The sequence below is a fragment of the Tenrec ecaudatus genome, chromosome 5 (genome assembly GCF_050624435.1).
Source record: "Tenrec ecaudatus isolate mTenEca1 chromosome 5, mTenEca1.hap1, whole genome shotgun sequence".
NCBI classification, from domain to species: domain Eukaryota; kingdom Metazoa; phylum Chordata; class Mammalia; order Afrosoricida; family Tenrecidae; genus Tenrec; species Tenrec ecaudatus.
In genome coordinates, this window is record NC_134534.1 from 83,539,692 (window position 1) to 83,566,874 (window position 27,183).

Consider the following 27,183-nt stretch of genomic DNA (forward strand, 5'->3'; position numbering starts at 1 on the left):
TCTGCAATCACCCTCTTTCCAATGCACTCTGCCTGAGAGCTCGCCTATTCACATCCCTGGTCCTTGGTAAGGGGGGCTATGTACTAGAGGCTTTGTCCACAGTGTCTTCCCTTGTTCTGTTTGCTTTTGAATCGAAACAACTTTAAAATGGGTCAAAGGGGAGATCAACTGATAATACCTTACAATTTAACCTAACTATACCTGCCATAATGAACTTTGCAAGGCTCCAGGTAGCAAGACAGATGGTTGTTCTCTCCGTGCCTGGGGGAGGGGGTAGGGGTGCTACAGGAAGTTGGAAGTCGGTAAAGGCTATAGCTCCTGCCAATTCAGGCCCCAAGCAGGAGGGGTGCTACACCTAGGTGGGTGGTACACCTGGATCGGTCTAATCTAGGCCAGGTGGGCTTAATTCAGCCAATGGGGTCAACCAGTACCATCAACCATGCCTCCCAGCCTGGGGCCCCAAAAGGCTGGAACTTGGAGATGACTGCTCTCTTCCAGCTGCCCCTCTGAGGTTTCCCCTCGCTGGGTCTCTCTCTGCCCCCTCTCCCCTCTCCCCTCCCCTTTCCCCCTCCCCTCTCCCCTTTCTCCCCTCCCCCGTCCCCCCTCTCCCTCTACCCCTGACCTCTGGCAGTTTCCTGTGGGTGTGCAGCTCCATGATGGTGCTGTGTTCAGTTATTGTAACGCCTGAAACTTCTCTCTTTTATAAAAACCCACTTGGATCACAAACCAGGCCTCAGCATGAATTCTTTCTTGTGCAAAGCCAAAAATGGAGATATTTCCCACGCAAGGAATCTAACACTCTCTGTCTGATAACAAGGCTGTTTCCATCCCCCGACGTGAAGACAGGGGATTCATGGGAAGTTTAATCTATGTGTGGCCACTTCAAATGAATTCTGCGCTCCCACCGTCATCCACAGCCCACACTTGGTGTTCACAACTTTGCCTTCGAATCTACAGGTGTTTGATCTCACAGAAGGGAATGGAACGATGGAAATGCAGCACCGTGAGAGAGGAAGTGACACGGGAACTGTCATCTCATTTGTCTCCACGCCTGTATAAAGCGGCTATCTGATGACTCTGGGATTTCAGGCCCGGGTATCTGTTCTGAGTGGCCAGTCCCTCAACTTTCCCCTCTGCCCCCACCCGCAATGCACACACAAACACCTCCATCCCAGCACAAGCTTCTACATTTAATTTACTGCTATACTAATGTCCATTCTACAGGAAGGCTGTGACTATATGGTGAACCCAGAGAGACACACCCATACTGTGTAAATGTTCCTTGCATGTGGTGGGGGATCACTGACCCCTACCATTTTAAAGTATTTGATTGCAGAATCAATTAGGAGACAAGGCTACCATCTAAGAAGGCCCAAGTTTGTAACACGAGCATTACACAAGATTCCATTTGGTAAATTCAAGTGGCGAGGTTGATGGTTAATGGAAATTCTCTTTCCACAGACTAGCAAATAAAATATTATTAATCAATTATATTCTTTTCAATTAGACGGTCTTTATACACTTAAACATCTTGAGGAGAAGTCACTTGAAATTGTACCTAGTTCTTTTTTGCTAAATTCAGCTGGTATTTTTATTGTCCAGTTTGGTCTCCATTATAAAAACTAGTGCCCCATTGTTTTATAGATTTTTTTTCATTCTATAAATCATTCAAAGTAAATTGCGTGTGGTCTTTATTTTTTTTCCTATCAAATACTTGATTCATGTCACTAAGACACCAGCGTGTCTTCATTCTAGTTTGTAAAACTCAGCATCTAAACCCAGCACTTGGGACTATAACGATGGTAAAAATTACTAATTATTGACTTCATAATACCTAATGAATAATGATATTTTGTTGCCTGATTCTTCCACTTAGCATAATTTCAAGGTCCAGTCATATTGTTGCATATTTTTATACTTCATTTCACCAATAATAGCCAGTTCTATGATTAAACGGTATTTTATTTACTCACTCATCAGTTGATGGCATTTGAATTGCTTCCACCTCTTTGCTGTTATGAGCAACATTGTATTAACATACAAAGTTTATATGGGAGCACACTTTCATTCTTTATGAGATAGATACAGAAGTCGAGTTTCTGGGTCAAACTATAACTCTATATTTAACCTTCTGAAGAAATACTAAAGTGGTTTTCCTTGTGCCTGAACTCATTTAAACCGCCAGCAGTAGTGTATAAATGTTTCAATATATTCATATCCATCATAACGCGTGTACATCTTTTTTTTATTTTAGTTTTGCCAGTGAGTGTAACCACCAAACTGCCCTTATGGCTAATGATTTTGAGCAATTTTGCTTGTGCATATTGGGTATTTTTATATCTTCTTTGAAGAAATGTCAATTCAGATCACTAGCCCATTTTAATTGGATTATCTGTCTTTTTAATTTGAGATCTTTAAGGATTCATAATACAAGTTTCTTATCAAATGACTATAAATTTTTCATTCATTTTCAATCCTATAGCTTATCTATTCACTTTCTTCATTAATAATTTACAACACAATGTTTTCACTATTGATTATATCCATTTTATATCTTTTGTTTTAATATTTGTAATTTGGTCCAACATCTCACAAAACATTGTGCATTCTAATATTATGAAGATTTATGTGTTTCCATCTAAGAATTATATATTTTTAGCTCTTCTATGTAAGTCCAAGTTCTTTTAAATTTAAAGTTTGAGGCAGAAGCTCATCTCCATTTTTTGAATAAACGGACATCTAGTTGTCCCACTACCATTTACTGCAGAGTCTGCTCTTTGCCCATTGAATAAACTTGACATCTGCTCAAAGAGTTGGCCATACATTTGTGAGTTTATGTATGGACTGTCGGTTATACTCTCTTGTTCTCTACATCTAGCTTCATGCTACTACAGTGTTTTGATTAGAGTGTCTTTGTAGAAAGCTTTGAAATTGTAAAATATGGGTCTTCCAATTTTGTTTTATTTTGCAATATGGTGTTGGTTATTCTGAAACCCTTGGAATTCTACCTGAAGTTGAGGATTGGATTTTCTTTTCTTGGTAGAAAATGCTTTAGAATTTTTATAGAATTTATTTAGACTATGTAGATGATTTGGGAGGAGTACTGCCATCTATAATACAAAGGGGCTTTGAAAAAAATGTAATTAAAAAGATTTTCCCACAAACGTGTTGCAGTCCCTCATAGATGATTCTTTCAATCATGTACATGGAGTAACATTCCATTTACCTGTCGCTGTTTTTAGCTGCCATTGACGCACCTTCATCTCATAATGTCCTTAAGCAGAACACAATCAAACATTGTTGGATCCTTTGTCATACTCATGATCACTTTTGTTTGATCCAGTTATTGAAGCTATTGTATCCAACTCACAGAGGATTCTCATTTCTGGTAACCAAGCCAGGTGTTCTTTTCTAGTGATTGGTCATTTTTGAGCCTGTTCCTGAAATAAGCATGATAATGTCTCTGCACGCTAACATCTAAGGAGCATTTTGGCTGTACTTTTAAAACTGATCATTCTTCTGGAAGCCCATGGTATATTTAATATTCTTCACCAACACCACAGTGCACATGTGTAAAAGAAAATGTAGATGTCAACTTTCATAATATTATACATGTTTTGTTAGCTATTAGACCAAAATTACAAGTATCAACAACAAAAAAGATAGAATGGATATAGTCAGTCCTTCAACCTTCACTTTGTACTGTCCATCTTTTGAACACATATAAAAATATAGCAGAGACCTTAATCATATACATTGTCGTCATCAAAGTGACTCTGCTTTTGAACATTTTGGGAGATTTTTTTTCTTTCCTGGCGGTCGTTTTTCTCCATGTTCCCATTGTTCGATTTCTTGATTGCTGCTTTTATGGCCATTGACTGCTGCTCCAAGGAGAATGAAACTCTATGATTTAGATGTTTCTTAAGTTCTGCCAACAAGGCGTTGTAGTGTTCAGTAACAAGTCTTTCACCCTGTGGTTTAAATACATTTTAAAGAATTTTATTTTGGGGATGCTATAGTCAATGCAATTGTTTTCTTAATTTCCATCTAAAAGTTTTCATCGCTGGTGTACAGAAACAGAGATTATTTGTGTGAAGTGATTTATGCTCTGTCGCACTGCCGTTTAATTTGTTTATTTTTTGTTCTTAAGCACTGACAAGTCAGTTCTGATTCTATGTAACCCATGCACAACAGAGTGAAACACTACCTGGTCCTATTCCAACCTCACACTTTTTACTGTCTCCCTTTATTTTTGTAGTCACCTTGTCACATTATCTCCTTAAGTGGCTTTGACTTTTTCCCTGGCCATCTACCAAGTACGAATGTCTTCTTGATTGATTGGTTCCCTCTGACAACATATTTGAAGTAACTGAAACAATCTCATTAGCCTCACTTCAGAAGACCATTCTGGTGTGCTTCTTTACTACCCCCCCCCCAGCCCCCAGGAGTCCATGGTACTTTCAATATTCTTCTCTAACACCTTGATTCAAATGCATCCATTCTCCATCAGCCTTCCTTACCCATTGGCCCACTTTTGTATGCATATGAGGTCATTGAAAATATCATGGCTTGCTTTATATGCTCCTCTGTCTTCAAATTGACCTCTGTTTTTCAAAGCAAAGTTAATTTGCAGCAGATTTACCCAATGCATTATGCCATCGATTTCTTGACTGCTGCTTCCAATGGTGTTGATTGTGGATACAATAAAATTAATTCCTTGCCAACTTCAATCTTTGATCTGCTTATCATGATATTTAATCTTCCAGTTGTGAGAATTTGTTTTGCTCTATGTTAAGGTATGATTAACACCGAAGACTCTATGTGGTCTTTGATTATCATCGGTAAGTGCGTAGTTCAGATTGTTAATGAGTCTTCCTCCAATCCTGATGCCACATTTCTTTTTTTTATACTCCTGCTTCTTTAATTATTTGTTCACCCTACAGATTGGATAAGTCCAGGGAAAGGAGACAACCCTGATACACATCTCTTTTAGGTTTTAAACCACATCGCATTCTCTAGTTCTGTTTTACTACTGCCTCTTAGTCTCTGTTTAAATTCTGCTGGAACACAAGGAGCTGTTCTTCAGTTCCTAATCTTATCAATGGCAACCCTAATTTGTTAGGATCTATGCAATCAAGTGCCTTTGCATAGCCATTACAATCTAAGTAAGTATTTTTCCGGTATTTTCTGCTTTCTGCCAAGATCCGTTTGGAGCAGCACTAAAACCCTTCATTTCATGTACTCTTCTGAATTGAGGTTGGGTTTCTTGCAGGTTCAGTTTCTTGTCAATATACTTCTGTTTTGAAGTTTTGAATTATCTTACAGTTATTAACTCTTTACTTGCATGTAATATTGATCATATTGTTCGATAATTCCAGCATTCTGCTATCGCCTCTCTATTCTTTATTTTCTTCCTTCTGCTTGTTTGGTGTTTTGCTTGCTCATTTCACTTACTCCCAAGTGTCTGAGGGAATATTGATTTGAGATCTTCCTCCTTTCTTTAAAGTAGGTATTTATAAATAGCAGGAGAAAGGCGAGGCTTTCTATTCTTGTAAAGGGTTAAAGTCTTGCCAAGCCACAGGGGCAGTTCTACCCTGTCCTAGACGGTTCCTATGAGTCGGCATCAACTGAACAGCGGGGTGTTGGTTGTTAGTGGCTTTGGGTCATTTCTCCTGCTAGTGCTGTGGTTAATCATTCAGCAGTCAGCTGTGCTCTGTGGGAGAAAGATATGAACTGTGTGCTTACTGATGACAGCTTTGGGAACCTATGTGCCATTCAACTTTGTTTCCCATGTTTGAGGCATGTCAGAATTCTTTTGGGTTTGTTTTTCTTTTATAATTTATAAGTATAAATTTTCTACTGAGTACTTCTTTTGCCATGTCCTATACATTTTAATAGGTCATGTTTTTGTTTGTATTAATGTCAAATGTTTCCTAATTTTCTTAGTTATTTCTCCTTTGACCCATTTTTTGCTCAATAATAGGTTGCTTAATTTGCATAGATTTGAGAATTTTCCAGTTTTCCTTCTATTTCTGTTATATTATTATTTCTAGCTGTATTCCTTTGGGTTTAGGGCAGACACTTCATATAATTTTAATCTATTAAATTTTATTCAGACTATCTTTGTCATCTAAAATGTGGTCTCTGCTGGAAAATGATGTACAGTGGTACAGAATGTGCATTCTGCTCTGGCTGTGTGGGTGTTCTGTCCGTGTGTGTTAGACCTGGCTGGTTTCCATCTGCACTGATCTCTTGTCGAGAGGTTCTATGCATTATTGAACATTTAGTAGTGAAGTCTCCAGCTATGAATGTAGAACTGCCTGTTCGGCTGTCAGTTCTGCCAAAATTTGATTCCCACTTTGGGGACTCTGTGTTCATATGTTGATGGTTTTCATTTAATTAAATTGCATTTAATCAATATATAATTGCTTTATTTTTCTTTTGTAAAAAAATTAATTTTACTTTTGGACTACCATGTGGACTATAAGAGCCGTGGTTATGCCGTGGGCTGTTTCCGCAAGTTCAGCAGATAGTTACTGTCTCCGAAATTCACAGGGGCCAGAAGTTCTCACCTGTCCTACGGGGTCGCCAGTGTCAACCCTGACTCCATAGCAACGAGTAGCAGTATGTCTGCAACTAGCGATAGCCTCGCCATATCGTTTTTGGTTACTATTTGCTTGGAATATTTTTTCCATTCTTTCACTTCAACCTATTTGTATCTTTGTAACTAATGTGAAGGTTTCTAAAGGAGCATATAATTGTGTCTTCCTTTAAATCCACACTTCCAGTGTCTGCCTTTTGGGAGAGTTTAATTCCATTTACATTAAAAGCAACTATTGATTAAGAAAGTCTTGCTTACTACATTGCTGCTTGTGTCTGTATATGTTTGTTACTCAGTTCCTCCATTATTACCTTCTTCTTTGCTTATTTAATTTTTTGTAGGGTACTATCTTAATTTTCTTCTCATTTTCTCCCATTATATTTTTAAAATATTTTCTTCGTAATTACCATGAGTTTAAAATTAGTGTCCTAAATGTCTAATAATCCTTTGTGGGTTTATACCAAATTAGATTCATTCATGTTAAAAATATATATTGCTCCTATACAGCCCCACTCCCCTTTATTTGTTATTGTCACAAATAATTTTGTACGTTGTATATCTGTTAGTATATATTTATTAGTATAATTGTATATTTTCCATTGATGTTCATTATTTCTTTGAATGTTTTGAGTTTCTGTCTACTGTTCATTCATTTAAGCTTACTATTTCTATCTTTATTGTAAGGTAGATATTGGAGTTAGAAGTGCACTTCAAAAATTTCATGGAAAACTTTTATTATCTTTTAATTCCATTTATCGATGAACTTCTAAAGGTCGCCTCATAATAGTAGCAAATTTCCTCATTTTTGTTTTCTGAGCAGGTCTTCATTTCTCCTTAATTTTTTTTTAAAAAAGTTATTTTATTGTAAATTAGGTGAGAATTTACATTTCAGGTAATCAACTTTGTATTGAACAGTATGAACTATGAATCAATCCCCAATAGATTACTTTTACCGGATCCTTGATCTTTCTTATACCTTTTATGGAGAACCGTCTTCCATTTAACTGAAGTTGACAAGTCTAGCCTATTGCCTTATCTCCCCTTCCTTTGTCTGCACCACTATGCAATCTCCACAGCAATTTGCTTTGGTATAAAAATATTTGTCTTGATTTTTTCCCCTTCTATCAGTGGTGTCATATAATTATGGTCCTTTTCTAACTGGCTAATTTCACTTAATAGAATGTTCTCTAGGTCCATCCATGCCATGATGTGCTTCGTGGTTTTACTGTTGTGTTGTATCAATGCACCGTATTCTATTATGCGTATGTACCAAGGTTTCTCCACTAGAGGTATTTAGGCAGTTTCTGTTATTGCTATTGAACACATGCTTTGAGATAAGAGACAATGTTTTCTATTCTCTTACCCAGAAGAATATTCCATGCATATTTGGTTAGTAAATATGAAACAGTGGAATTTACAACCACAATAGTAAACCAAAATAATAAAATTACAACCATACTAGTCAGCCCAAAAAAAGAGAGAAATTTTATAGTGCTTGTTTTAAACGTTTTTGGTAAATTAAATGGGTGTTACATTTCAGCTCATCAATTTTTATTCAACCCTTTAAACTAATTATCAAAACTCTCGTTCCGTTGTCCTGCCCTCACGCCTTTGTTTTCTCTTCTCCCTTTTGTAAGACCGTATTTCCCCTTCACCCACAGTATTCCTCGTTTCCCCTGCAGCCTATTTCTGCACCGTCCTCCCCTTGCCCTCACAACCCCGGGAACCATCAAAATCTGTTCCTTTTAGGATAAACAACCTTTGCCTTGACTTTCCTTCCTAACAGGGGTCTCCTATAATATTTATCCTGTGATTGACTAATTTCCCTCAGTATCATGTTCTCCAAGTCTTCCTTGCCATGACAGACTCATGGTTTCATTATTACTCTTTAGTGATACACTCTATTCTGTTGTGTGAATGCACTAGTTTCTTCACCCATTCTTTCACTGATGAAGTTGTTTCCATTGTCTGGCTATAGTGAACAGTACAATAATGAATGTGGGTGTGCATATATCTTTTCGTGCTATAGCTCTTACTTCTTTGGTGATTTCTGGGCCGTACGATATTTCTCTTCCCAGGTGTTCATATGTGTTTCTGTTCCCAGAAAGCAGCGCACCACCTTCATCGTCCCACCAGAAGAGTGTGAGGGTTCAGTCTCTCCATACGCTTCTTCTCCAGCATTGGTTCTTTTGAACTTTACTATAAGTGCTGGTGTAAGATGATATTTCATGGTTGTTTAAATATGCATTATTCAGATGGCTAGTGGTCACAAGCATTTCTTTATATGGTATTGGCCAACTGGATGTCTTCTTTGCTAAACTGTTCAATGTCTAATTCCAACCCCCATTTTTTATTGGACTTTATTGATTTTGATTCGATAAGACTTGGCTGAGAACTTGTGCTTGCTAAAAGTGAGGAGGACTTGAAGCACTTGCTGATGAAGATCAAGAATTGCAACCTTCCGTATGGATTACAACTCAATGTAAAGAAAACAGACATCTTTGCAACTGGACCTCCTGAGGTAACATCATGTGAAACTAAGCCAAGATGGAAATTGTTAAAGATTTTATCTTGCTTGGATCCACAATAAATGCTCATTGAAGCCACAGTCAGTGGATCAAATGGCACGCTGCATTGAAAAAAATCTCCTGCACAAGACCTCTTAAAGTGTTGAACAACAAGGATGTTACTTTGAGGACTAAGGAGAACCTGACCCAAGCCATGCTATTTTCAATTGCTTCATATGAATGTAAAACTTAAATAAGGAAGACCAAAGAAGAATGAATTCATTTGAATTATGGTACTGACTAAGAATGTTTAGTAGAATTCGTCCATTCCAGGACTTGTTTTTCTTTGGATTTTTTGTAAAACTTGATTTTTTTTGTTATTGTTATGGGTCTTTTGAGATTCTCTACATCAGTTTTTGTTAACTGAATAATGTTTCTGGAAATTTGTCCATTTCATCTAGGATTTCAAATTTATTGGAATGCATTCTTTCATAGCATTGTGTATTATCTTCTTTTATTTCATTGGGGTTTGTTGTGATATCATACCTTTTGTTTTATTACTCTCGAGAGTTACATCTTCTCCTGTACATCTGTAAGGTTTCCTAGTGGTTTGTCAATTTTGCTAATCTTTTTAAAGAACTAACTTGTTTTGTTAATTTTTTTCTATTATTTTTTTCTGTTTTCTGATTCATTTATTTCTACTCTGGTCTTTATTATTTCTTCTCTCCTGGTTGCTGAAGGTTTATTTTGATGCTCTTGGTGTGATTGTGGAAGATGATGGTTTAAGGTGTTGATTTGGATTCTCTCTTCCAGTTTATTTTGTGTGTGTGTGTGTGTTTATTACTATAAATTTCCTTTTGCTGTGTACTATTTTTGTTGTGCCTCCAAAATTTTGGTAAATGTTGTGCTATGTCTTTATCATTTGCTTCAAGAAATCTTTGTTTTGGTTTTAAATTTCAGAGATTCCATAATTTGGATTGCATATATCAAAGACTGTAAGTAATTTCAAGCACCCATAAAGTATTTTTAAATGATCTGTATTCCATACATTTTCATTTATAATAAAACCTTTCCATATCAGATCTACATACAGTAATATTAATCTTCTTGATTGCTCACTTAACATTACCTTGCTACTCCAATCATGGAACTCTCTTTTCTTAAATAATTGTTAGGCCTGAAGAATTGATGCCACAGAGAGAGAAATATCTATTTTAAAGTGATTCTATTATGTTACCAGATCTCCAAAGAGACCTCAAGTGTGTCCTCTGATGGAATGGATATGCAGGTTGTTCTTAAGAGGAAAAGCTGGGTTAGAGAAAAGTTTGATACAAAAAAAAATTACAAAATCAGAGTGGTTTCAGAGCAAAAAAACTCCTTCCCCTTGAACCTCCACATGACCTTTTCAAGAAGAGAAGCTTTACTCCATGATATCCCAGGGGAGGGGTGAGGGAATCCTAAGATAACTCTCAGCTATAGCATATTTTTATGAAGTCAGAATGCAACCTTAAAATAAGAATGTAATGTTTAGGTGAGCATGACCAAGTTTTAGTTTGTGATTGAGAGCAGCATTCTCCATTTGGTCCCTTCAAGAAAGATTTTAACCCCGGGCTAGGCAAGGGCATGTACAAAGTCAATTCTGCGAGCTCTTTTACAAAGACTACGAGCTCTTTTACAATGGCAGCATGGGCAATAGTCACAGTTCTCACTGCCAATGGTCACGGTTCTCACTGCCATAGTTGGTACTATCAAAATGGGTTTGGATTGTGAATTTTTTAATTACATAAAATAAGTACTCATCATTCAATGAGCTCTTACTTGGGTAGGAGTGTGCCATTATGACTTTCAGTCCTTACTCCTTAGCAAAAAGCACAAAGTTGATTTTAACAGATGTCAGGCCTTTTTGAGCCTCTGTTTCTTGATCTGTAAACCTAGTAAGTTGGATGAAATGATCTTTGCATTTTTACACTTCTAAAATTTTGCAGTTTATCTAACAGCAACTCAAAATATCCGGAGGAAAAGTCGCAATTATTTATGTTGTATTGCTATTGGTCAGATGTAGATGCATACTTTGGGCCGTAGTAACATAATACCAATCTTAGCACAGTACCGATGCAGATATTTTTTAACCAAACCCCCACAGATATTTTAAATACAGTGATCTCCATCTTTCCTGGATGCTTCCTGCATCGAGATGTTGCCTTTGTTTCTGCCGCCAGCTGAATTACAGTGTGCCACAGAGAAGGCCTAATTTGCTAAATACAATTTTGTTAAAGTGATAAATGTAATCTGGAAGTAATTTTCCTTTAATGAGCCATCTCTGAATGCTGTGAGGACTGCTGTCTCTGTAGCTGTTTGTAATTTTAGGTTAGTCGCCATGGGGGTACCTAGTAAACATGGATGGCATTGACACAGGTGAGGCAACTTCCAACTTCTCTAAAAGGATCACGTGACAGAATCCTGGATAAAGTGAAAGAAAAATGTGGAAGTAAACACAAACTAAAACTCAAAAGGGGAAGACAGGCTTTCTTGTCAGGTAGAGATGGATGGATGTTCTGTAACTTGTGCAAACCCACTACATGGTTGCAAGGAAGGAAAGACTTAGCAGTCTCCCTTTGTTATTGTTGCTGTTGGGTGCCATCCAATCCATTCTGACTCACAGCAGCCCTGCGCAGGGCTGAACGAACCACTGCCCAGTCATGTGTCAGCGTCATACTTGGTCTTCATTCTTAGCTTTTTGTTGCAGCCATTGTGTTGATCCATCGCATTGAGGGTAAGGCAAACTAGCCATAGTAACTCCATTTTGTTAAATACTAGGTGACCTGTCCCCCTTCCCCTCCCTTCACAGAAAGTACCAAGGCATTGTTCCCATATTGTACCTTGCATTCCCCAAACCAGGGTAAGGTTCACAAGGATAAAATTAATCATGTTATCCTTATTTCTGTCATGCTTGCTGGCTTCATTGGAAAGTGCCTTTGTGGTTTCTGGCTTTATAAACTCGTTTTTGGCTGCGTTTAATGAGTGCAGCTTAGGAGGACTCATGGGTTCTCGCTGCAGTCATCTAGCCTAAATAACGCCTCTTCAGTTTGGCTCTGGACACAATAGTGGTCATTGTTTATTGGAACCCACAGCAAGGGCTTCCTTCTTTTGCTATTTCACCAAGCATAATGTCCTCCTCCCGGGCCTGGTCCAAAGTCCGTGAAATGAAGTCTCATCATCTTTGCCTCTAGAACAAGGATAAGAGCATTCTGGCTGTACTTTTGCCAGGACAGGTTTGTTGCTTCCTTTGGACAGCCATGGTATTTTCAACATGCTTTGCACCATAATTTAAATGCAGCCATCCGTCTTTAATACTGCTTGATAATTTCCAAATGTATCCATTCTTCCTTGATATTATTTGATAATTTCTGAATTCTATAGGGCCACTTTTCTTTGGAATGAGGAAAAATATGGACCTATTTTAGTCAGTTGGCCTGGTACCTCTCCTCCAATGTCTTGGTATAGACTAATGAGTGTTTCCAGTGCCTCACCAGTGTGTTGAAGTACATCCATTGGCATACCATCAGTTCCTGGGGCTTAGTTCTCATCAGTGCGTTCAGTGTTGCTTGGACTTCCCTCTTTAGTACTACCAGCTCTTCCGCACGTGTTCTCTCATGAAATTCTTGCTCATAGAAGCTTTTACTGTTTGCAAGCTGAGGCTTAAAGCGTTTCTTCAGGTTTTTTTTAAATTCAGATTGAGAAATGCCTAATATATTCTACCTTTTTAGTTCCCTAATTCCAAGTATTTACATGTCATTATAATACTTGATCTTCGTGAGCTATTTGTCAAAAATTTCAACTATTTATACGTCGTCCTTTCTTCCATTTGATTTAGCTATTCTATGATCAGAGACCACCATTTGTCTGTCAGTTTGTCTTCCTGTGATAGGTTGTGTGTTGCTGTGATGCTGGAAGCTAAGTCACTGGTATTTCAAATGTCAACAGAGTCACCCAAAGTGAACAGATTTCAGTCAAGTTCCAGAAAAAGAACAGACAACAAAGAAGAAATTGGTTCCCCACTTTGAAGGAAGTAGCCATTAAAAACCATATGACTATCTTTGAAACATTGTCATATACTGAAGGCATAATGAATGGAATCAGAACATTGGCAAAAATAGTGCCCTTTGGGTCAGCAGCACGCAGACTGTGACTGAGGAGGAGCCGCTTTCTGAGAGTGAAGTTGACCATTGTGCTATGAGTGGGGTCACATCTGTGGAAGTGGAGCCTTCTGTATCTCCATTTATTGATGGGACACAAGTCAAGATATGAAGATGCAATTGCAAAAGGCTGCTAATAATTGGAACCTGGAGTTTGGAGAGTATGGATCTAGGAAAATTAAAACTGGTCAAATATGAAATGGAATGCATAGGATAAGTCTATTACACACTAGTGAGCTGAAATGGACTATATTGGCCATTTTGAATCATAAAATCACTTGATTTACTGTGCTGGGGATGGCACAATCAAGGATGGTTTTGTATTCATAGTCAAAAAGGACATTACAAAATCAATCTTGAAGTGCAATTCTGCCTGTGATAGGATTACATCTCCCACCCCCACTTCAAGGAAATACAATCAGTATAATTATCACTCAAATGTATGCAACAACCACAAAAGCTAGTGATGAAGAGATTGAGGAAGTCTACCAACATCTTTAGCTGGAAAGTAATCAAGTAGGCAATTAAGATGGATTGAGGACTACTGGTGATTGGAATGCAAAAGTTGGAAGCAGAGTGGGAGGAAGTTGGAAAGTAGTTGGAAAATATGCTCTTAGTGACAGAAAAAGATCTGAAGATCACACAATAGAAATTTTCAAGACTAACGACTTGTTCACAGCAAATAAGTTTTTCCCAACAACACAAAAGACATGGATGTCTCCAGATGGAATACAGAGAAATCAAATTGACTACGCCAATGGGAAGAGATGCCAGAGAAGCACATTTTCAGCAGCTAAAACAAGATCAGAGGCTGACTGTGGAACAGACCGTCAATTATTCATATGTAAGTTCAGAGTAAAGCTGAAGAAATTAAAATAAATATTCTAGAGCAACAATATGACCTTGAGCTTATCTCATCTACATCTTGGGAACAGATTTGTTGTATTGAACTTTAATGACAGAAGACCTGATGAGTTGTGGAAGGACACCAAAAAAATGTCATTCGTGAAGAGAGTCAAAGGTCATTAAAAAGATAGGTAAGAAAGAAAAGGTCAAAGTGGATGTCAGAAGAATTTCTTAAACTTACTCTTACTCATAGACTAGCTAAGGCAAATGGAAGAAATTATGACAACAAAGAGCTGAGTAGAAAATTTCAAAGGGTAGCTCAAGAAGACAAAGTCAAAAATTATCATGAACTATAGAGAAACCTAGAGTTAGAAAACCAAAATGGAAGAATACATTCAGCATAACTTAAACTGAAAGAACTCAAAAAAATTTAAGCATCGATTTGTAATATTAAAAGATTAGGGGCAAAATACTGAATGACACAGAAACGATCACAAGAAGATGGAAAGAACACACAGTCATTGTGCCATTTTCCTAACGAGCATAGGAGCAAACATCAAGCGTTCTGAAGAAAGAAATTCAAGCTGCAGTAAAAGCATTATCCAAAAACAAGACTCCAGAATTGGTGGAACACCAATTGAAATATTTCAAAAGCTCATGAACACTGGAAGCACTCATCTGTGCCAGGAAATTGAAAAGACAGATCCTTGGCCACGTGACTAGAAGTGATCCATATTATATTCCAAAGAAAGAGTGACACAACAGAATGCCTAAATTATAGAAGCATAGCATTGATAGCACATGCAAGCAAAATTTTGCTGAAGATCAACCGATGACGGTTACAGCCGTATATGGGCAGGGAGCTTCCAGAGGTTCTGACTGGTTTCAGATGAAGAAATGGAACAAGGTATATCATTGCTGATGCTAGGTGCATCTTGGCTCAAAGCAGAGAATACAGAAAGATTTTCAGTTGTGTTTTATGGACAGTGCTAAGGCAATTGACTGTGTGGAGCATAATAAACTATGGATAACCTTGAGAATAATGGGGATCCCAAAACACCACATTGTCCTCATACGGAATTTGTACAAGGACCAAGAGGCAATTGTATGAACAGAATATGAGCATACTGCATGGTTTAAAATCAGAAAAGATTGTATTTCCTCACCATATTTATTCAATCTGTCTGCTGTGCAAATAATCAGAGAAGCTGGTTTATGTGAAGAAGAATGTGATTTCAGAATTGGAGAAAGACTTATTTATAGTCTATGAGATACAGATGACACAACCTTACTTGTTGAAGGTGAGGAAGACGAAGCAGCTGCTGATGAAGATGAAGGATTGCAGCCTTAACACTAAATTTTAGCCATAATATAAGAACAATTCATTTTTGATATGGCCCTGCTTGATGCTTGCTTTCATGAAGAAATCACTGAAGATATGAGTGTCATAACAGAGTTTGGAGAAAAAGTTAGATGGTGCCTAGGTATCAGCAAGAATACAATTTGGGGTCTTAAAAGATTGTCTTCAAGCCCACAGTTGAAGTGAAGTGCTAACTAAGTCCACATGGAAGAAGCACACACCAGCTTCTTCCAAAGATTGTAAATGATAAAATCTAAACTCTAAGAAGGTGATAGTCTGAGAGCTTAAATTGGGAGTCCCTGGGTTACAGAAGGCTTTGGGTGACAGTGGAAGCTCAGATCCACGTTGAGGTTCCACATATAGACAAAGCCTCCAGTGACTATAGCGGAGGGATGTTTATATCCTTGTTATCAGGCAGAGAGCATTGCAAAATCAGTCATGGCAGATGTAGTTAGTTAGAGCACAATAACGTATCATCTTCTCTCCCCTTTGACCCGTTAGGAAGCTGTTGCAGTTGGAAAAGGGAGAACTGTGTGAAAGGGAAATATGTGGACCGAGCCTCTGGTGAATCCCTCTGCTCATAGATCAGGGGTGGAAGGAGGCTTGCTAGCATGCAGACTGCATTGCAACTTGGTTATTGCAGATTCAGTTCGTTTAAAAGTTAATGCCTTATCGTTTGATCTTCCATTTTTAATTTTTTTCCCGTTTTAAATATTTTCTGCTTGCTTTTCTATTGGGGTATTTTTCTGTTTTAATCTATTGTTAGGGTTTTCTTTTGGTTGTATGTCTTTCCGTATATAAAATCCAGGATAGGTAAATCTGTAGAGACAGTGATGTAATGGTTTCTTGAGGGTATGCATGGTAGGGAAACTGGGAGGGAAAGGAAGAGATAATAACCATGAGTACAAGAAAGAAGAGAATATTCTATTACTGATCGTGATGATGTTTGTACAACCCTCCTTAATATGATTGAACTAATAAATTGTATGATATATGAATTATAATCAAATGAAATTTAAGTGAAATACAAGCAATAAAACTCACAAATAAAGAAAGAAAAACATTGCCACCTTCAGTATGGATTAAAGCTCAAGGTAACAAAGAACAAACTCTTCCAAACTGGACTAGCAGGTAACATCATGACAGATAGAGAAAATATTGAAGTTAAGTATTTTGTCTCTCTTGAATCCACCATCAATGCTCATGAAGTAGCAGTCAAGAGATTACAGGATGCATTGTATTGGATAAATCTGCTACACAAGATCTCTTTAAATATTGAAAAGCAAGGATGTTACTTTGATGATTAAGACGTGCCTGAATCAAGTCTGACCCAATAGCTTCAGGTGCATGTGACATTGGAATTGAATAAGGCAGACAGAAGGAGAATCAATGCATTTAAATCATGGTGATAGCAAAGAATTTGGAAAGCTCCATGAACTGCCAAAAGAGCAAATAAACCTGTCTTGGAAGACAAATAGGCAGGATGCTCTTTCGAAGCCTTCATCTCATGTATTTTGGATGTGGAGCCTAAATCTCATGTATTTAGGATGGGGAGCCTTCGTCTCATGTATTTTGGATATGTTCCCAGAAGATACCGGTCCTGGGGGAGAACACCATGCTTGGTAAAATGGAGAGGCAGAGGACAAGAGGAAAGTCTTGCACAAGATGGTTTGACGCAGTGGCTGTATTGATGGACTCACATATAACAACAATTGTGATGATAGCACAGGGTTGGAGAGTGTTCCTTTCTGTGAAACGTGGTGTTATATGAGTTGGAACTGACGGACTGGATGGTAATTAACATCCACAATGCGCTTCTTCTAAACACCACTCCTTCCGTCATGACGGAGGACTCGCCAAGGGCAGGCATGGTACAGCATATGTCACACTAGAGGGTCTCTGAAGGCACTGGGAAGAGCAGGCTCAGCAGAAAAGAGGCTGTCGGGAAAAGGGTGTGTACTTTTGTCCGATTACCTTACTTTACTGCATATTTCGTTTCTTCTGTCTTAGGGCCATGTTTTTGTTTTGTATGGACATGTAAATGTCTTCTTTACAAACAAGTATTTCTGCAATTCAATCATTGTTTTAATTGTAGTGTTTGTTGGGGAGATTAGTTTTGTGTGTGTGTGTGCTATTGGGAATTTTCTCAGTACCTATTTTAAATTACTAGGTGATTGTAATACAGAAAAGGTGATTATACAGTTTGATTTAAGAAAACATTCTATTTCCATCCCTTGTCTCTTAAAACTTAATGCTCATAGACCCTTATTTTTTGCTTTATATGCTCCAACTTGATCGTCTCTACTCACTGATCTCTAGTTGATTCCACCTCATAGTGACCCTGTAGACCAAGGTGGAACTGCCCTTGTGTGTTTCCAAGCCTGGCAATTTTTAGAGCATAGGAAGCCTCGTTTCTCTAGAGGAGAGCGACTGTTACTTCGAGCTGCTGACCTTGTGGTTAGCACCCCAGGTCATAACCACAAATCCACCAGGGCTCCTGATGGTCTCTTCTCTTCCTTTTCTAGTCCTTGCACTTCTATACTTCTTCCGCTAGGGGCAGTACAGCAGTGTTTAGGGACACAGACTTCAAAGAGAGATTGTCTTATTGAAATCCTGCTTTTTTAATCGCTAAAACAAAAATGAAAACAGAATCAGACTCATAAGACTTTTGTTCAGATTTTGTCCAATAAAATATGTCTAACGGCACCCAGCAAATAACCAACACTCAGCCAATGTTAGTTGTTATCAACGCTTTGGGCCGTGTCCAGGCTGTCTCAGAAACATAACGTCTAGCACTTACGTAAACAGAATCCTTGCAGATTTCTGCTTCATTTTTTTTCACCTGGAAAATGACTATATACTTTAGAAGCTATTTTGAGTGCTCCAGTTGCATCCACTTACAAACCTTTATCTTCTGAAGGTAAATGGGTTCCCAAAAAGTGTTGCCACCGCTTTAGAAAATAAATGCATTGATCCCTTATTCTCAATAGAACTCCAGTTCGGTTCGTGAGACTGTCACCTGAAATGCAGGCATTTTACCTGGAGCAGTACAGCTAATTTACCCACTCCACGTTAAAGGAAGAAATCGAACTCTTACTAGAAGGTGTACACCAGCGAGGAGACTGAAAGTAACACAGACTGACTTTCTGTATCATGTTTGTAATCAGAATTCATAGGGCATATATTACTTTACTACAAAATTTACACATTGGGAAATCACAGATAGTTGGTTTTAAGGACAAGCACAGGAAATAATTGTTTACCGTGAGCGAGCAAACAGAACAATGAGGTTCTGTAAGTGTTAAGCCAGTCTCAGGATGACTTTGTTGATTAGTTAGCAGCACCTAGCTTTTCATCATGAATAGTTAGGTAAGTAAGAGAAGACTCAGTAGTATTTGGTTCTCCAAGTTTATGCAAATCCAACGTGTCTGCTTTGGCATAATTTATAAAAGTTCTGTAGAGACTGCAATAAGTAAAGTATCTTAGGCTAATTGCCTTTAGTAAAGGGGATTTTTCTAACTATATTAAGTAAAATAATTTAGGTTACAAATCTGAGCTCTTTTAAAACAGAGATGCCTTCCCTAAGATATTTGAAAAATTCCTTTCAGCTCCTTAGAAGGATGTCTAAGTTGGAAAAGTACACCTGTCCTTGAGTTAAGAAATAATGTTTCCCTAAGGCCAATGTTACTTATAAATTAAAAGAAAAAATATTTTAATATAATATGTTGCTTTTGAGAAGGCCAATTGCACATCTGAGCACAGTTCCTTTCTTCACTTCATAGAATTCATATTAGGGCAGCTCACGAAGGCACTATTAATAGGAGACTCACCAAAGTATAGCAATTTATCAGATGAAACCAAATGTGTAAAACAAATCATTTTCTTTTTCTGATCTTGACCAACAGGTTTTTCTGCCAGTGTGCAAGCACTCAAAGTTCATTGCAGGTGTCCTGTCCACCAGACTGAGAGCTGCAGAAGTAGATGACAAATGCAAATAGGCAAACACGTTGGGAGGAGAAATGTATGATCAGTACAGGACACAGTGGGCTCTGTCAAGATAGGGAGGCTTCAACTGCAAAACTTCTGGCTAGAACATTCTTGTGTGTGTGCGTGTACATGACTTGTGTTTAGCTGTAAAATTCTGAGAGTTTCTTAGCTGATTGGAAATGACAGACAGTATAAGGTGTTGACCTTGCCTCCTCACCTTCAGAGCCTTTATTAGGAAGGCAGGTGACTGCAGTAACCTATGGACGTGTCTCCAAATCCCCATCCTAACAAGCATATCAACTTGGCTGGTGGTTTCTAATGGAAGACATGACTGAAATCCAAAGACTGTTTTAATGAAAAAAAGAAAGAAAGAAATCATAGAAAAGTTTGCCTCTTGGGCTGTCTGGATTGATGCGCTTTAAAATACCACTTCATAGACTTAAAGTTGTCATTCTCCTCTGCGGCACTGGAGTCTTCCAAAACTTATGTGTTCCCCCCCCCCCGCCCCGTTTTTAATTTGGAACCTCTGCATTTTAAAAACACACTGCAAAATCCACTCAAGTTAGCAGTAGTTTCAGGCTACCACTCCTAAAAATAAGACTAGTGGTAGGAAGATGATAGACTATACAAATGATTGATTTTGAGTAAAAATAAGCATTTTTTCTTAAAACATTTTATAGCCCTTGGATGCAGTTGGATGTTAGTTTGATAGAAATACAATTCATTTTGTTGCTTTTTCCTTTGTTCCAGGTACTCTCCTCATTACGATCTACTATCAAAAATAGTAGATATTAAGGACTAAATAAATACATGTGTATATATATATTTGATTCTGTAATGTGAGTACTGTTATAGTACACATTTTATAAACGAGGGAGATGTGACACAATTAAATTTGGTGATACAGTTCCAGCCATAATACTAACCTTAATCCTACCCTCACCAATACCCTAAATCTCAACCTAAACATGACCCTAATCCAACTCTAGCACAAAAGCTAATCTTAACAGTTGGCATAACCCACGATCTCTATAAATCATTCTTTCAGCCCCTATGCTTTAATGAACTATTACATGCTAGTCAATATGATTTGAAGACTACTAGAATTTTTCAGTACAAAGTTCATAGAGATTACTAGATGATATAAATAATATGATAATTTTATTTATTAGGTGGATGTTCGGTGAATAACCAAATATTCTGCTTTGGTTCATATGAATTGAGATATATGTTTATAAGGTCTCTACATAAGTTTTATTTAGATTTTCAGATAGAAAACACCCCATTAGTACTAGAAGCTGAAGCATGTATGCGTATAACAGACACAGATTTATTGGTTTCGTTGGCATTCATATTTTTCCTTGTAAAATTTTATCCTGGTTCACAACCGCTGATGAATAGAAATTTTGTCATTGAAATAAAATGCTGTCCAAATCTTAAATTATTTATATAATTCTGAATTCTGTGAACTCAAGTATTAGATTTATTGCGCCCAGAAGACTGGGGGGGAACAGAGAAGGCAGAGTGTGGGCATTCACATGGCTATGCCATGAACTGAAATCCCCTTCAAGGAATGATAGCTTGAAGCTGATCGTGGAAGCTATTGTACAATAATATTTGTGTGATTGAACTATGGAATGATATGATATCTGTATTAACTCCCCAAAAAAATGGTTTTGAGGAAAAAAGTGCTTGCAAAGTAAAAAAAAATAATAACAAAAGAAAAAGAAATGATATAGCCCTCCTTTTTGTGAGCCAAACAGCTGGAAAGTGAGTGTGCATGAGCTCCAAAGTCGGTCTTATAGTTAAAACAATAATAATGTAAAGATTCAGGATACATGAGCCAAGTTGGTAAGTCAGGCACATAAATAGCAGACTGAGTGTTTAAATGAAACCCGTGGTTTTTATCCCACCGTTGAGGCTGCTTCCTTTAGTATCTCATAGTTCAGTGTTTCCTAAAGTGGGGGTGCCACCTCGGGGACCCACAGGGCTGGTGTGATGGCACTGCAGAAGCAGACACCTTGATGTTATTGCGCATTACAGGCTACTGTATCAGTGATTTTAGTTATCAGAAGGTTGCTGAGTGCTTTCCTTTTCTGAAAATGAGGTGGCAGTTCAAATAAGCTGGGAACTTATGAAGTTGTGGATTGAATGGAGGGCATATGTCATCAAAGATGGTCTGTGTATTTGAATGGATAAAGAAAGAGAAACTTCCACATATCGTTGTATTGTTGTGATATATAATTTTAGCCATGCTCATCTTTTTTGAGGAGAGTGGGTGTGAGGGTTGGAGTTTATGTCAACTAGTCATCCTGGGTGAATGTAGATTGGGGTTTGGCCCTATCAGTCATGTCGTGGCCTGATGACACCTCCTTGGGGGTGTGGCCACTTGGATAAGAGAGACGATACCCAGAGAGGATGCAGCACTCTTGACCCATCGCCTTCTACTGGATCCACATCCTGTGTCTGGTTCATCTAGTTACTATTTCCAGGAACTGATACCAAGAACACTCTGTAGACTTTTGACCTTGGATTCCTTTTAGCTTCACTTAAATAACATCTTCCAGGAATGTTAACTAGGGTTTCTTCATCCATATGAATCATTATCACTGAAAGTATCCAGAGATAATAAAGCCAAGGACAGAAACTCACCTCTACACAGAAACAAGTTCCAATTGACTTGAGGGCAAAAGGCTGTGCAGTCAAATTCACAAACTTTGAAACTGAGCAGAGGTTCCAGTATAGTCACTGTTGCCATGTGTCTGAACTTCACATTTGCAGTATTAGATGGAGACCTACACGTGTCCAGTTCCCTGTAGCAAGCTATCTCTACTATCAAAAATTGAATTCAAAGAACTTGAGATTTCCTAATCTCAACAGCACTGTATTACTCTGGGTACTTTAGAGAAGCAAATCCACAGAAAGTCATGTATAAGAGAGAGTTTTATATAAAGGTTAACTGCACATCAAGAAAACATCCCAACCCAGTGCTCCTCAAGCCCACAAGTCCAACACTAGCCCATATGTCCGACACCAATCCACAAAGTCCTCCTCCATCTCACAAAGCACACGCAATGATGCCGACTGCAAGAGGAAAGCCCAATCAGGGAACGTATAAGCATCTCAGCACTGGCAGGGATCTCCACATGGCTGCTCCAGCACCCAGGGCTGCACTGGGGTAGTTCCATGCGGCTTCTTCTCAGGGATGTCTTGCAGGAAGTGAGCCTTGCCAGCTGAAGCAGGGAACTGGCTAAGGCAGCTGCACCCTGGTCTGACCATCACAAAGCAAGAGACCCGAGAACTCAAAAGGCAAGGCTCGCTGAGCCATTTATCACTCTGCCCTTCCATTAACCCCACATGTTTTTGCCTAGGTTTTTTTGCTTGAAACAATGGATGTATCCATGGATTGTGATAAGAGCTGTATAAACCCCCAATAAAATGAATTTTTTAATTACACAAGTGTGGTTGGAAGGGGTGCCAGCCCCTCACCACTAATTGAGGGGTTGGATAGGCACAATTGTACATTTGAGATTTATAAATATTATATTATAGTCAGGCAGCATGCTTATCTCCTGGATGGCCATGATCTTACTAGCTAGGTCCACACACAGCATGGGCCTATGCGAGGTGGGGGAGGGACCTGGCAGGATTCCCACGTGTGTTTATCAGCCAGGTTGGCACAATAAACTAACTACCTCAAGCACAGACTTGAAAAACCGAATACTTAGATGAAACTCTTGCATCCTTCTTTAATTGGGAGGTCACGGTCACAGTTACAAGCTTGAGGAAGTCATATGTATGGGTGTATGGTGTATCACCAAGTGAACTTACAGTCATGAACATGGGTCCATGGAGCCATGGGGTTATTTTTGCCTTTCTCCTAAAAATCATTTGTTCTTGAACTAATAAATTTTAAGGCATTTTAAATAAAATCCCACTATATACCCAGCTTAAAAATACAAGTGCCATGTGGTTAAAATAATATATACACCTAAGCTTGGTTGATTTACCAGATAGGAAAGTGTGTCTATCTTGATGTTAAATTCAAATTAGAAAATGGATTCTTTACTTGGTTTTCTTTATTTAAAGAGAAGTATTCTGCAAAAATTACTAAAAAACTAGATTTATAAAAATAATCCAAATATGTCAGGCCACTGGGGATAGCTATGGAAATTAGGGAAACTACTCCCTTGGAACTCTGGGCTGCTAAGTTCCTGAGGAGGAATTGTGAGGAAGAGAATGAAGGGACCTTGCTGGTATGTAGAAAGTTCTTCCCCCAAGGCACAAACCCTTGAGAGGCTCTACCCCTAAATTCCCACTCAGTGACCATTTCATATTTCAGTTTCAAACTTACGTCTTTTCATACTATTAATCACAATCATTCCTTCAGATCTATGGACTGTACATCACAAGTTGTCAAAAAGTTAATCAACAAAAAATTTGTCTGTGGTAGAGCAAAATCCGAGGCAATTGTGTGCAATGTGTTTTCCCCATATGCATTTTCAGAATTAAACAAAGCTCTAGAAAAAAATAATTTTATATCCATATATTCTGATGCATCTAACCATAAGGATATAAAGTTATTTCCAACCATTATTAGATTTTTTTTATTCGGAAACTGGAATAAAAATTAGAATTTTAGATTTCATTTCTGACAGGAGAAATTTATGAATTAACTTTCAGTTCCATTATTAATATTTTTTGGGGAAAATTTAAAACATAAAATGATTGCATATTTTGCAGACAACACGAACACAAATTTTGGAGGAAAAGCGAGAAGAGGTACAAATAATATTTTTTTATAAATTAAACAAAAAATCTTAATCAAAACATTATCGGTGCTGGTTGTGCAACACACATAATACATAACGCCATTCAAACAGCTGCTGATTTGTTGCCCGTAGATGTGGAAAATATTGTTATTAAATATATTCTTATTTCTATATATACACTATGCACGTTGAAATGCTCAAAGAATCTTGTGAAACTGAGGAAGTTGAATATCAGAAAACACTTGGATACAGTAAAACGCGCTGGTTAGCTCTTTTGCCAGCTGTCGAAAGAATTTTGAAAATATACGATCCTTTGAAATCCTACTTTCTGTCACAGGATAAATATCCTAGAATTTTAGAAGAGTTTTTTTGAAAAAGAATCTTCAAAAAGTTGGCTAGAGTTTGTACACAATCCAGCAGCTATTTTTCAAAATGCTATAAAACTATTGAAGCTGACAAAATTTTGGTAATCGAAGTAGCAAATGAAGTAAAAAAATTTTAATTTTAGTGTCAAGAGAGGTTAGAAAATAATTTTCTTCCATAACTATCCATAATAGTATAAGCCAGGTAGAAGAACAAGGTGCAATAAATCGTGCAGATATCATGAATCATGTTAAAAAATTCTATAGTAACTGCATAGATAATTTAGAAGAGTGGATGGTACATTAAAATGATATTGAACATTTTCATTGGGTTGCATTAAAACAAGAACTTAATTGAAATGATGTATAAAAATTATTTGATCATATTACTCAAAATTTCCCATATAGTAATATTTCTGAAAATGATCTTTTTAATGAGGTATCATTATTAAAATATATATATTGATAAGGAAAAGGTTAAATCTTGGGCATCAGCAAAAATCACAATAGAGAACAAATGGTTAGAAATATTTTATCATTTTGAAACAAACCATGTTCCATACAATAATGCACTAAAAATTGTGGAATATGTGCTGTCCTTACCAGGAACTAATGCTGCGACTAAATGTGTTTTTTCTACGACAAATAAAGTGTGGACATCAGAAAAAAATCACAATTAAGTGTTGAGACTTTGAAAGCCATTTCATGTGTGAAATATAATTTAACAAATTCTTGTGAAAATTTTCATGACCTTTTAAACAACGACAGCAATCTACTAAAAAATTCACTCAAATGAGAAATATGCCAAAGAAGAAAATAATACTATACATTATTTTAATGTATTATATTTGTAAATTGTACTTATGTTGAAATTAAAAATATATATATTACAATACTATTTTTGTATTCTATGAAAATTTTTCTTGCTCCATATAGACCAAATTTTTATTCAAGAACTCTCCCCCACCCCCACTGGTCAATGGTGTCCCGCTTTACCAATGTTAAAATCTGGTCACCTTACCATAGAGGTGTGCATGGAGGTAAAGCGCCCCATAAAAATTGAGTAGGGGAGCACTTCCACAGCCATAGAAAATTTTATAGAAGTCTCATGCTAACATTATTTTGCAAAACTCCTTTTGTAAACCCATTATAAATAGAGGGTGTGTCCTACTTATTTATTTATTTTTATTTAGGCTAGAACCTGCTGTCCCAATCTGCTCCCATTCCACTAAAAAAAAAAGAAGAAGAAGAAAGTCCCCTCCGTTTTATATAAAAAAGTCATTGCCCGGGCATTGCTGTACATTTCATTTATGATTGTTGTATGTATACGTGCTCCAGTACTATGCCCTTCTCACCAAGTACAGAAAAAAGCTTTGGGAAGTCATTTCAATCACACGTCAGGTCAACAAGGAAAAGCAAAACAAAACATGAAAAAAGCGCAGAACACACACAAGTTCCTGGCAGTTCTCATGTGATTTTACTTACTACATATTAAACGAAATTTAATCTGTGTAACAAAATTACAATGGATTTCATTGCTTTGTTAGGCAACTTTTTGCTTCAACGTGCTTATTTGAAGAAATAAAGGTAAAACGGGTTGTAGAAAACTGTTTGTTTGTTTGTTTGTTTGTTTATTTACAGCAAATCTGAGTCATATGTCCCAATCTCCTCTTTTCGGTGCAGTTCAGTGCAGCGGACTCACCAAAAAGGTCTGATTTCAAAACCAGAAACTCCTCAACACTCACCTGTAGCGACACCCTGGGGGACCCGTTGGGGGGGTGCATTTTTTCTTATGCAGCCTACTCTGAAACTTTCAAGATTTAAACATTTTCATGCTCACCTCAAAGATTTCAGGGATGGCCTTCCAGACACAATGGAAGTTATTGTCAATAAGCCCGTTTCTTTCAAAGCTCTGCTCTCTGATAAAGCAAACATGAGCCAGGAACTCTGTCGCTTCTTTTAAATAAAGAACTGTTGTATTGTTTAACTTCATATTGCTGTTGATTCCTTGTCATAAGAGGTTCCAGCTCCATCTTCTATGATACTATAAACACAGCAAATGTTGGTAACCACATCACTCATATCACAGCTGAGTTCATAAGTTTGCATATCCACTGGGGTACGATCAATTATGATCTAAATTTTACTGACCACATCAAAGATAAGCGCCTTAAAAAAACATTTTATTGGGAGCTAATACAGATATATCATTCCAATCACATCATGCAGGGTTGTACAATTGACACCCAAATCAGTTTCAAAATATTCTCTTCCTTTATACACCTCTCTCCCAATGTATCCCATAGGAATTCTTGTTCTACGTGCTGTCTCTGTACGTTCATCAATCCTGGGTTTAATATACTGAACAACGGAAAAACATATAACAAAAATTCAAGAGAGTTGCCCCCCAGTGACAAAGTACATCAGAGATAAACCCCCAACATGAAAAACAAACAAATACAGAAAATGTTAACAAAAACAAAACACTCGGACCCAATGTGCATTAAAGGGGGCAAGAGGGTGTCAGCTGACAACGACGAGGTTTTAAACAT